This window comes from Falco biarmicus, chromosome 3 (genome assembly GCF_023638135.1).
Source record: "Falco biarmicus isolate bFalBia1 chromosome 3, bFalBia1.pri, whole genome shotgun sequence".
Classification (NCBI taxonomy): domain Eukaryota; kingdom Metazoa; phylum Chordata; class Aves; order Falconiformes; family Falconidae; genus Falco; species Falco biarmicus.
In genome coordinates, this window is record NC_079290.1 from 87562272 (window position 1) to 87574664 (window position 12393).

Consider the following 12393-nt stretch of genomic DNA (forward strand, 5'->3'; position numbering starts at 1 on the left):
AAGCACACATTGCTGGGTCATGTTGAGCTTCTCATTGACACACTCAAGTCCTTTTACTCAGGGCTGCTCTCAATCCATTCTCCTCCTAGCCTGTATTTGTGCTTGGGATTGCCCTGTCCCAGATGCAGGACCTTGCATTTGGCCTTGTTGAACTTCATGAAGTTTGCACAGTAACCGTAATTACCAGTAGATAGCAACACCTATTTTTACTGCCATTGTTATTAGTAATAGAACTGTTGATACTCCTCTGGCAATTAGAAGAGTAATAGTGTTATTGCTGTTATTATATGCTGTTGTCATAGACCTGTAACCCTTAAGAACCTCAGAGCACTACTTATGGATGAGGAAACCCCTCTTGCAGACTTTCTATAAGCCAAGCCAGTCATGGTGGCCCAAGCCTCATAGCACAAGCCAAGACACAGCTTGGATAGATGCTGAAATGGAGGTGTCAGCATCCTGGCATGAGCAAATAGGTGCTAGTGTGCTGGCTCGGCAGTCAGGGCATGCAGAGGCATTCCCCATCTCCACCACAACCTTCCTGCCTGACCTCCAAGCAGGCATTTGCAAAGCTATCTGCACAAGAGGCAGGTGCACGTTACAATTCTTCATTGTAGGTGACTCCATGGGCATTAGGTCCCTGATCTCACATTACAGCCAAGGATCTAATCAGCACTGTCAGTGGAGAGTAATAAGCAATTTAACTGACTGAATGTACAGCTAACCCACTTGCTTAAACATAAGCACCACGCATTATTTGAGATGCTTGGACATATCTCTGACTGTAACCCACTGAATCTCTTCATGGCACAGTTCCCCGTCAGTTATATGGAGATGTATTCACAAAATGGTCAGGGTTGGAAGGGACCTGTGAACATCGTCTAGTCCAACCCCATGCTAAAGTAGGTTCTCCTAGAGCAGGTTGCACAGTCATGTCCAGATGGGTTTTTAATATCTCCAGAAAAGGAGACTCTGCAATCTCTCTGGGCAGCCTGTTCCAGTGCTCTGTCACCCTCACAGTAAAGATGTTTTTCCTGACATTCAGGTGGAACTTCCTGTGTTGTAGTTTGCGCCTGTTGCCCTTTGTCCTGTCCTGGGCACCACTGAAAAGAGCCTGGCCCCGTCCTCTTGACACTCTCCCTTAAGATACTTGTAGACACTGATAAGTTCCTCTCTCTGTCTTCTCTTCCCGAGGCTAAAAGAGGCCCAGCTCTCTCAGCCTTTCCTCATCGGGGAGGTGCTCCAGTGTCCTAATCATCTATGTAGTCTTTTGCTAGCTCCTCTCCCTGGACAAGTTCCTTGTCTCTCTTGAATGGGGAGCTCAGAACTGGACACTCCAGGTGCAGCCTCACCAGGGCAGAGCAGAGGGGGAGGATCACCTCCCTCAATTTGCTGGCCATGCTCCTAATGCACCCCAGGATCCCATTGGCCTTGGTGGCCACACAGGCACACTGCTGGCCCATGGGCAACTTGCTGGCCACCAGCACTCCCAGGTCCTTCTCCACAGAGCTGCTTTCCAGCAGGTCAGCCCCAGCCTGTACTGGTGCGTGGGGTTGTCCCTCCCCAGGTGCAGAACCTTATACTTGCCTTTTTTGAACTTCACAGGCTCCTCTCTGCCCAGCTCTCCAGCCTGTCCAGGTCTCGCTGAGTGGCAGCGCAGCCTTCTGGGATATCAGCTGCTCCTCCCAGTTTTGTAACATCAGCAGACTGGCTGAGCGTACCCTCTGTCCCTTCATCCAGGTCACTGGTGAATTTGAACAGACCTGGACCCAGTACGGGGCACTGAGTTACGACTCACTTCTTTAGAAATGCATGTTTTGACATGCTGTCATCCATAATAGGAGTCCAGAGCTCTGCACTTGACTGATTAATATCAATTACATCACTAACAATGTAAGAGTTTTGCTTTGTGGAAAAGCCATGATGCTCAGTGCCTGACTGAACACGTGTCTGGATGAGCTCCCGGGGAGTGCGAGTGACCAGGAGCATAGCAGACAGAGCAGGCAAACAGGGTGTGGTGCATCAGCCATCCCTCTAGTCTAATGGCTCAAAGTGGCGAGCTCCATAGTGGTCATCCCACCCCAAGAAGAAACTTAGTGATGGTTTCCACTCAGCCAAAAAACAGCACAAGAAGGCCCATGGTGGCCAAGATGGAGCTCCCATGTAAACATATGGTTGCCCAGGTCACAGGCTGCACGGAGTGCCTAAGCCTGTCACTGGTACTGGAGGGCAGCAGAGATAACAACTGTGTGAGGTGTGACCAAGTGGACAATCTGATCAGCCTGGTGGCAGAGCTGAAAGAGGAAGTAGAAAGGTTAAGGAGTATCAGGAAGTGTGAGAGAGAGATAGGCTGGGGGGGCCGCTGTCCCGCTGTCTACCATCACTGAGACAAATGCACTGGATGGATATATCACAAGAAGCGGAGACTCAAGATGGACGTGGTCTAAATGAAAGGGATAAATAGAAAGAGGTCCCTGCTTGGGGCAGCAAGCAATCACCTCTTGGCCTACTTCACCTTCCCAGGTACACGTATACAATAGGTATACAGCTTTGGAACCTGAAGACCAGGAAAATGATGATCTGGATGAAAGCCCGTTCAGGGTGGAGGGCTTGCCTAGGGAGAGTCAGCCAATGCCACGCATCACGACTAGTTCTTCTAGGAAGGAAGGAAAGGTGGTTGTCATTGGCAACTCCACTCTGAGAGGAACAGAGGGCCCAATATGTCGACCAGACCCAACTGACAGGGAAATCTGCTGTGTCCCTGGGGCCCACGTAAGGGATGTCCCTAGAAAACTCCCTTGTCTGAAACGGACCTCTGATTACTACTTATTACAGGTCTTCCAAGCGGATAATGATGAAGTCCAAACAAGAAGAAGACTGAGGGCAATCAAGAGAGGCCTCAGGGCCTAGGGCCTACTAGTTGAGGGATCAGGAGCACAAGTAGTGTTTTCTTCTATCCTGACAGTTGCAGGGAACAATGGGGTGTGTAATCAGAAGGTCACACAGATCAATACCTGGCTCCTGGCCTGCTGTCAACAGCTTAATTCCATTTTTTTTGATCATGGGTCAGTTTACTTGGCACCAGGCCTGCTGGCAACAGATGGGGTTCACCTGTCTCAAAGAGGAAAAAGGATTCTAGGTCAGGAGTTAGCAGGGCTCATTGAGAGAGCTTTAAACTAAAATCAAAGGGGGAAGGGAATAAAACCAAGCTTGTTAGAGATGAGCCTGGGAGCAACATGCCAGGGTTGGAGGTGAGATTGGTAGCACAGCTGAAGTGCATCTATCCCCATGCCTGAAGCATGGGCAATAAACAGGAGGAAATGGAATCCATCGTGCAGCAGGAAGACTATGACATAACTGCCATCACAGAAACATGGTCGGATAATTCACATGACTGGAGTGCTGCAATGGGTGGCTACAAACTCTTCAGGAGAGATAGACAAGAAAGGAGAGGCAGTGGGATAACTCTGTATGGCAGGGAGTGTTTTGACTGTCTAGAGCTGAATGATGATGACAATAGGGTTGAGTGTTTATAGGTAAGAATCAGGCGGAGGCCAACAAGGCAGATATCCTGGTAGCAATCTGTTATAGACCACCCAACCAGGATGAAGTGACAGATGAAACATTCTACCAGCAACTGGGAGAAGTCTCAAGATAACTAGCCCTTGTTCTCGTGGGGAACTTCAACCTACCAGATGTCTCCTGGAAATACAACACAGTGGATAGGAAACTGTCTAGGAGGTTCCTGGAGAGTGTGGAAGAGAACTTCCTGACACAGCTGGTCAGTGAGCCAACCAGAGGAGATGCCCTGCTGGACCTGCTGCTTACAAACAGGGAAGGACTGGTGGGTGATGTCGTGATGGAGGATGTCTTGGGCATAGTGATTATGAAATGATAAAAGTTTTCAATTCCCAGAGGAGTAAGGAGGGGGGGGGGGGGGGGGTGTCATCAGAACTGCCACCTTGGACTTCCAAAGGGCTGACTTTGGCCTGTTTAATACCCTGGTTGACAGAGTCCCTTGGGAGATAGTTCTGAAGAGCCAAGGGGTTCAGGAAGGCTGGAAGTTCCTCAAGCAGGTAGTCTTGAAGGCACAGGAGCAGGCCATACCTATGTGCCAAAAGACAAGTCAGCAGGGGAGATCAGCCCGATTCAACAAAGAGCTTTGGCTGGAACTTAAGAAAAAACTAGAGTTTACCAACTTTGGAAGCAAGGTCAGGCAACTCTGGAAGACTATAAGAAAGTCAAGAGGTTATGCAGGGTGAAGATTAGAGAGGTGAAAGCCCAGATGGAACTCAGGCTGGTCACTTGTAGAAGAATGAAGGCAGTGGGTTGATTGACATGGACGGTGTGCAGCTGTGGCTCACTCTTGCAAAGTGGTTAAATAGCCCTAAGGAGTATAGGAGAAGGAATGGCTGGAGAAGGAAGAACCTAGATGTAGCAGAGATGAGGGGCAGTGTGGTCTGGCCTCGGGAGGATGGAAAAACAGTGTGGACAGTAGAATCTGACCCATGGTAAAGCCTTGTTGCAGCCTGCTAGTTTTGCTTGTGCTGTAGCAGTCACTGCTGTAAAAGATAACAAAAGATGTTTTTACACATACATTAGAAACAAAAGGAGGGTCAAGGATAATCTTCATCCTTTATTGGATGTAGCAGGGAACGTTGCCACAAAGGATGAGGAAAAGGCTGAGGTACTTCGTGCTTTCTTTGTCTCTATATTTAAGAGAAAGACCAGCTTCCCTCTGGGTACTCAGCTCCCTGAACTGGAAGACAGTGAGGAGGAGGGGCAGAACAAAGTCCAGGAGGAAACACTCAGTGACTTGCTGCTCTAGTTAGACATGTATAAGTCTATGGGGCCAGATGGGATCCACCCAAGAGTACTCACGGAACTGGCAGAAGAGCTCGCCAAGTCACTCTCCATAATTTGTCAAACAGTCCTGGCTAACTGGGGAGGTCCCAGAAGACTGGAGGTCAGCTGATGTGGCACCCATCTACAAGAAGGGCAAGAAGGATGATCTGGGGAGCTACAGGCCTGTCAGCCTGAACTCAGTGCTGGAGAAGGTTATGAGGCAGATCATCCTGAGTGCCATCAAGTGGCGTGTGCAAGACAACCAGGGGATCAGGCCCAGCCATCATGGGTTTATGAAAGGCAGGTCCTGCCTGATGAATTTGATCTCCTTCTATGACAAGATGACCCACCTAGTGGATGAGGGAAAGGATGTCGATGTTGTCTACCTGACCTTAGTAAAGCCTTTGACACTGTTTCCCACAGCATTCTCCTGGAGAAACTGGCTGCTCATGGCTTGGACAGGTGTGCTCTGCACTAGGTAAAAGCTGGCTGGATGGCTGAGCCCGAAGAGTGGTGGTAGATGAAATTGCATCCAGCTGGCAACCGAACACAAGTGGTGTTCCCCACAGCTCAGTACTGGGGCCAGTCCTGTTTAACATGTTTGTCAATAATCTGGACAAGGGGACTGAGTGCACCCTCAGTAAGTCTACAGATGACACCAAGCTGGGCAGGTGTGTTGATCTGCTTGAGGGCTGGAAGGGTCTGCAGAGGGATCTGACAGTCTGGACTGATGGGTTGAGGCCAATTGTATGAGGTTCAACAAGGAAAAGTGCCGGGTCCCACACTTGGATCTCAACAACCCCACGCAACACTACAAGCTGCCTGGCGGAAAAGGACCTGGTGTTGCTGACTGACAGCCAGCTGAACATGATCCAGTAGTGTGCCCAGGTGGCCAAGAAGGCCAATAGCATCTGGCTTGTATCCAAAATAGTGTGGCCAGCAGGACTCGGGAAGCATTTTCCCCCCTGTACTTGGCACTGGTGAGGCCACACCTTGAATCCTGTGTTCAGTTTTGGGCCCCTCACTGCAAGAAGGATGTAGAGGTGCTGGAGCGTGTCCAGAGGTGGGCAATGAAGCTAGTGAAGTGTCTGGACCTCAAGTCTTATGAGGAACAGCTGAGGGACCTGGGGTTGTTTGGTCTGGAGAGTAGGAAACTCGGGGAATATGCGGGTTGGTCTCTTCTCCTATATAGCTGCCAACAGGACAAAAGGAAATGGCCTCAAGTTGTGCCAGGGGAGGTTTAAATTGGATACTAGGAAACATTTCTTCACTGAAAGGGTTGTCAAGCATTGGAACAATCTGCCCAGGGAGATGGTAGAATCACCACCCCTGGAACTGTTTAAAACACACACAGATGCAGTGCTTGGTGACATGGTTTAGTGGTGGACTTGGCAGTCCTGGGTTAACAGTTGGACTTGATGACCTTAAAGGTCTTTTCCAACCTGAATGATTCTATGATGTATGATCTCAATATGAGCCAAGCATTACATGTATATTGTGCACACCTCAACCTATCTTGGAAGGCTACTACATTTGTGGATGAAAGGACAGTTGAGCTCCACGTGCTGACCACAACTCTTAAGAGTAATTCACCAGCTACCAGTCAGTAACTTTGTAGTGTTGGTCCTGCAGGCCACACTCTGCTCTCCGTGAGTGACACATAAGAAAAGGGACTCCTTGTCCTCTCCCCAGGTATGCAGCAGGTTGTACTAGAGACCTCCCAGGGTCCACTCCAACCTAAATTGTCCTGTGATTGTGGGCTCCTGCAACAAAGCATGGATGCCTCCATGTGAATGTTGTGCCCACCAGTGTGGCTTCATGTCAGGAAGGGTACTTCAAGGGGCTCGTTTTTGTTGATTCCAGAACATTTATGCCTTTCCTACTTCCCTCACATCTCCTCTGTGCCAGGAGGCCAGGGGGGCTCTGCCCTGAAAGCATAGCCCAGGTTAGCCTGAGCAGACCTGGCCATGGAAAGCCTGCCAAGGTGGGGTGGCTAGGGCACACCAGCGCATCAGTCCAGCTCCCCAGATTGTTGTCTTTGGCCCCTCTCCAGCAGGTGACTGACCTTCCCTCTTCCAAACATGGCTTTTGTCAACAAAACATGTGATCAATATTAATTTGCAAGCCAGGCAGATAACAGCAGTTAGCCCACTGCTATTACAGTCGCCTTTCCTTATGACAACCTGGACTATGGGTACACAACCAGTCTGACGCCCCGATCCCAGGATGCTTTTACTTTTTCTGCATCCAAGTCCTCCACTTTCCATATCTCATAAGATGACTTCCCTCTGTCCAACTGGCCTGCCCACACCATGGACAGACACATCTTACCACAGGACCAGGAGTGGTGTGTGAGAGGTATAAAAAAAAAGCTCCTCCCTGTTAATGTCGGTGATGCCTGTCAGATGGAGTTCTTGATTTCCTCCTCTTGGCCCAGGGCCACAGCAAGGACTCTCTGTTACTCAGCACCTGTTTAATCATTTACACCAGGGCAAAGTCAAGATGGGACAGACATTGTTCCCAGGACTTCAGTGCTTAGGGAAGTGTCACACTGCCAGGACTCCCAGCCTGCTTCTGCAGCCCCACACCAGGCTGACCCAGGGACTCAACCCCTGCTGTGAGAGTCCTCCTGGAAGGCTGGGTTATTTGAGAGGGTTTCAAACTGCTGTTAAGTCCACATTCAGTCACAGATCTCCCAGGCAATGCCATTCCTGTGCTTCACACTAAGTGCCTATCTGACCCACACCCAGTTCCTTGCCCTCCCCACCCAAGGAGAAATTAACTCCTTCCCACCCACTGCAAGCCTCCCTGTCACACCTAGGGAGCCCCAGCCATTACCTGGTGACCTGCTAACGAACACAATCTGTGTGCCACAATGCTGACACTCTCTCGAAGCCCTGAAAGGTGCCAGTGGGCATCCTGGTCCTTTCCCTGGGGCCCGGGGCACCTCAGCACTCCTCATCCTCCGTGCCATGCATTGAGGGTATTCACATTTCTCATGGGTGAGCCTCTGGCCTTGTACTCTTAGGAGAGATTTGCAGGAGGAGAGATAGCACCTGGTATAACAAAGACTTAACATGGTATGTAGAGCAAACACCTGATGTGGCAGAGAGCTGATACAACAGTAAACCATCAGTATTTTGTGCAGAAGTGGGGCTTGATCTAGGGAATCTCTGCCACGTACCATTGATGCAGTTCAAGGAGTTCTGTGCATGTCGTTCACTGAATGTCAATTCATGTCAATTCATTGAATCCTCCAGTCACAGTCCCAGAGCCCCAGGCACTTTAAAGACTGTGGGAACAAGAGTATCGGTAAGACATAAACAGAAAGACTAGAAGAAACTTGTGTGTCACCAAAGGGAGGACCTTGTTTGCCAAAGTACCTGGGTGGATCTTCAAACCACTGAGAGGAGGATTGGGGAGGGCATGAAGAGGTGACCTTGTCCTTCCATCTGCCCCAAGGCAAGATCAAGTTTAATCTGCACTTGGAATGTCCAGACCCACAACATCTGTTGCCCCCAGTTCTGCCAAGCCCCTGCCTCAGTTCCCCTACCTGTAAAAGGAGGAACAATCAGAACAAGTGGGTCAACTGCTGCATTATTGGAGAAGAAGGAAGTGGGGATGGGAACCTTTGGCTGATGGTTGAAAAATGGCAAACATCTGGTGAAAAGCAAGAAATAAGCATGGAGTTTTGTTTATGTACGGGTGTTTACACCTGCTGATGTGAGTTTGATAAAGCTATTAAGTGCTGTCAGTGTCTTACACAAGATGATCCAGGTGATCACACATGTGTATGTTTGGTTCTTGTGCTTCTATGAGCGTAAAATGGGCATTTGACTTGCAGAGGAGTTCCCAGTGCAGGGACTGACCAGATTTCCAAGGCATACTAGGTATCTTCCTTTAATTGTAGCTTGTATCAAGCGTTGCTTTTTTATTCTATTGGCCATTGAAAAGTGTGGGAGTCACATGGCTGGGCTTCATTAAAAAGTTCAATGTTTGGTAGACCGGGTCAGCATCCTACTTCAGTAAGGAGAGTGGCAAGATTGCAAGATTATCATTTATGTCAAATACTGCATATATCTGACTCTTGTGTGAGGACATGATTGCAAGTACACTCAAAAGGGTGTTTTGAAAAAGACAGCATTTTTATGGCACTAATTGTGATACTCTCAAGCTTTGAACTTCACTGCTTTGAAAGACATCCTGAGCCTCCAAACCTGGTTAATGTGGGTCAAGGTCTCTGCTTAAGACCAAATCAGCACTGTGCCTGAATCAATAATTCTCAGTCCTGTGCAAAATCATGCCACCAGTTTGGGCTTGAATTTTGCTTCATATTGCATCAAGACAAGCCTCGACAGGCTCTGTGTGCAGCAGACATCACAGAGAGCCTCACAGATCTACTAGACCCTCTGGACCACTATGAAGAGACATTTCAGAATCTGGCCAGGACCTACAGGTTCTTGGTGTGATTCTCCAGTGCCCTGTACTAAACATTATGGCTTATCCCTGTGCAAGCAAGCATTTACTTTGCTTCCCACAGGTACCATTTCCCACCCAGCCATGTGAGAGACGGGGAAATGGGCACCGTCTCTCCAGTAGGACCTCTCAGCTTGATCCAGCACTTCAATGACTATGTTAGATGTAACTAAAACAGAAAGAGCCTGTTTGGAGACAGGAGGTGGTGAAGGCTACAACACAGGCTGTGGTTCATACAGTCCTCTGGGTGCTGGGGCTCATTCAGAGGTGCAAGCCTGTTTCAGCTGGCTGAAATCACTATCTGATGGGCTGCACTTCCACTGGAAAACATGGGGAGCCACAAACAAAGCAAGGCTGAAAACCAGGCTTTTAAGCCCAGATGCTCTCCTGCACTGTAACAAGCTTTCAGACATACATCCCAGAACCTCCAGGGACTCCAATTTTCCAAAGGAGCAGGGCAAAATAAGCAAAGACAAGTAGGAATGCAGAAGACCAGAGCAAACTTAGCTGAAGTAGTTCCAATGTCCTGTACCATATTATGTTCCTAATCTAGCTCTGAAGTTGCTGCTCTAGTCACTACTTAGAACACTTAACCTGTGTCATTAAATCATTTCACAGCCCTCCAGAGAACAGTTAAAACTCAGGATGGCCTCTCAGCATTACTGTGCAATTTAGTTCTGTTTAACTCCCATTAGCTGAGAAATACAACGAAAATGTATCTGAGAGACCAGAGATCAGCCATACAGCTTCTATTCTTGACAGATGCACATGCCCAACTTTCCATTGATAGTAATTGTTGAAAACTAGGACCTCATAATTTATCCAAGGCTCTTAAGAGCTTGATATCAGCTGTTCTTCCGGCACAGAAACGCAAAGTTTAAATACAAAGCCTCCCTTGAAAAGTTCTGTCCAATCCAATCAGCCAGTAAATTTCTTACAGATGATAGCACACTGATCCTGGCGTAATCCAATGTTTCATAAATGTCTTAAGGCATCATTTTCTGCCCAAATGACAGAGGAGATTCACATCTCTGCAGAGTAAACAGTGGCAACAATCTTGCATAAGAACCAGCAATATTGCTGAAATTCTCCTCTGTGCTTCCTTACAAGGGCAATTACATAATCAGATGCCTTCACCTATCAAAAGCAATCCTTTTCATTAAACAAGATGCTGTAGTGTAAGTGCACAAGTGCACATCAAATAGGAAGAAAGGGAAGTAGCTGGATTGCATGCTTGACTGACCTGGAAGGAGGATTTTAACCATGTAATGACTCGCCCCTGCTTGCTATTCTCTTTTGTTAATTTTTAGCTCCAGTTCTAAGAGTATGTTTGAAGGACTGCACCAAGAATCTTTGACTCATTGTCCCCAACATGCAAGGCACTGTGCTTACAGAGTCGCACATTCCCCATCCTTCTTTATAAAAGACAAGGATTGTACCTGCAAAGAAGAATGGGTAAAGAAAGACTGGCTGAAAGACCTGGGGATACACAACTACCAAAGAAACCTCACCTGATGCTTGCCAAAACTTTGAAGAACTAAGACACCATCCTGCTCGGCCAAGCTCCCTTAGGGACTAGTAGTTCTGCTACTCCCTCTGCCAGAGGGGTCTCTTAGTTCCTAGTTCATCCTAAGCCACAATGAGATCTGCAAATCAGGGCAATTACTGGCTGAATCTTAAGGTCACTGCAGACAGGAGCAGGTGTCTGCACTTGAGCTTGTCATCTAGATTCTGTAGCACCCATGGGGAGACATCGACTAGGGTGAGATGTCCTAATCTTGCCTGTTCCTCTCAACTGACTATGAAGGGTGAATCTGCCACAGTCTGTAACACAGCAGCTACTTCTCTGAATCAGTTCTGCGAACAGATACAGCAATGGGCAAGGTTGGCACCTGATCAGTAGAGAGCTACACATAGCAGCTGTCTCAGGAAAAATCACAGCAAGGGCATATACATGTCCCAAAAGACCATGTGCTGCTATAAAACCATCAAATATACTAACTAACCCATTACAAAAGATCTCTGCTGTGTTGCTAACAAGAGCCTGGGCTCTGACACAGTTTGCTGCCTCACAGGAAAGCCAGGGGATCTCTTGCCCTCACTGGGGCTTCCCCTTGAGTTAGTGGCTCAGATTATTGTCCTCAAGGGAGATAAGGCCAAACTGTGCAGGGGCCCTGAGGATACACACCTGGGTTTGTGATGGGCCTCATACTTCTGTTGTTCTTATTGCCTCACATGGTGCATCTGCAAGGGGAAAATGAGAGACAGAAAGGATCGGATTTAACACACACGATCTCCTCTAAGGCAGCTGGGTGAGGGATGCAATTCACTGAAGTGCCTTCCCTCAGCAGGAGAGACCTTCCTGACTGCTGCTAATGAAATAGCAGGAAACAGTATTTTCCTGCTCAGACCTGGCAAGCAAACAACACAGAGGGGGGATTTTTGGCAGAGTTTCTCTAAGAGAGCAGAAGGTAACATGATAATTGGACGAAAGTAAACGGGAAGCAAAGAGAAGGAGGCCATGACAGCAAAGTCACTAGGGACAAGGTTAAAGTCTGCAAGACAGCTCAGGACAGAGTTGTGAGCTGGAGAGGGGAGGGAAGTGAGCACAAGGAGGAAGAGACAGAGCAAGGAAAACATGGGACAGGGAAGGAGAGGCAGGAGGTAGGTATCCCCGAAGAGTTCTCACTAGGGACAGAACTGGAGAGTCCTGACATTCAACACAGCTGTGACCTGCTAATGCGTCTGGGCCTCCTAAAGGCACCATCATCCCTACAGAGCAAAAATGTGAAATTAGATGGATTTTGTTCTAATCTCTATTTCTGAAAAGATCCCACCTTATATTCAGGCTGATCCAAATTCCCGTGTTATCTTTCACTGCTATTTCTCTGGCTTCAATTCAGGGCCCTTAGGTTTCAAGGTTAAAACAATTCAACGTCCACACACACACACACACACACCCACACCCACCTCCCCCCCCATGACCCGCCCAACTTCAATACTTCCCTCCAGCAAATAAATTCCTGCTTCTGAAGCTGCGGCTGGTTTTCATAAGTGGCAAAAGGAGTTGATATA

General features: G+C 48.2%; 1 long non-coding RNA gene across 1 annotated transcript in view; it reads right to left on the reverse strand.

The window, feature by feature from the left end:
- The window catches only part of LOC130146795 (uncharacterized), a 69343-nt gene extending 57779 nt beyond the window's left edge, over window positions 1-11564 (reverse strand). The window contains exons 1-2 of the long non-coding RNA XR_008821018.1: window positions 11507-11564; window positions 8027-8134 (exon numbers count right to left, since the gene is read on the reverse strand). This is a non-coding gene — a long non-coding RNA (uncharacterized LOC130146795). The remainder of the gene's footprint in view (window positions 1-8026; window positions 8135-11506) is intronic.
- Between the last annotated feature and the right edge of the window lie 829 nt (window positions 11565-12393).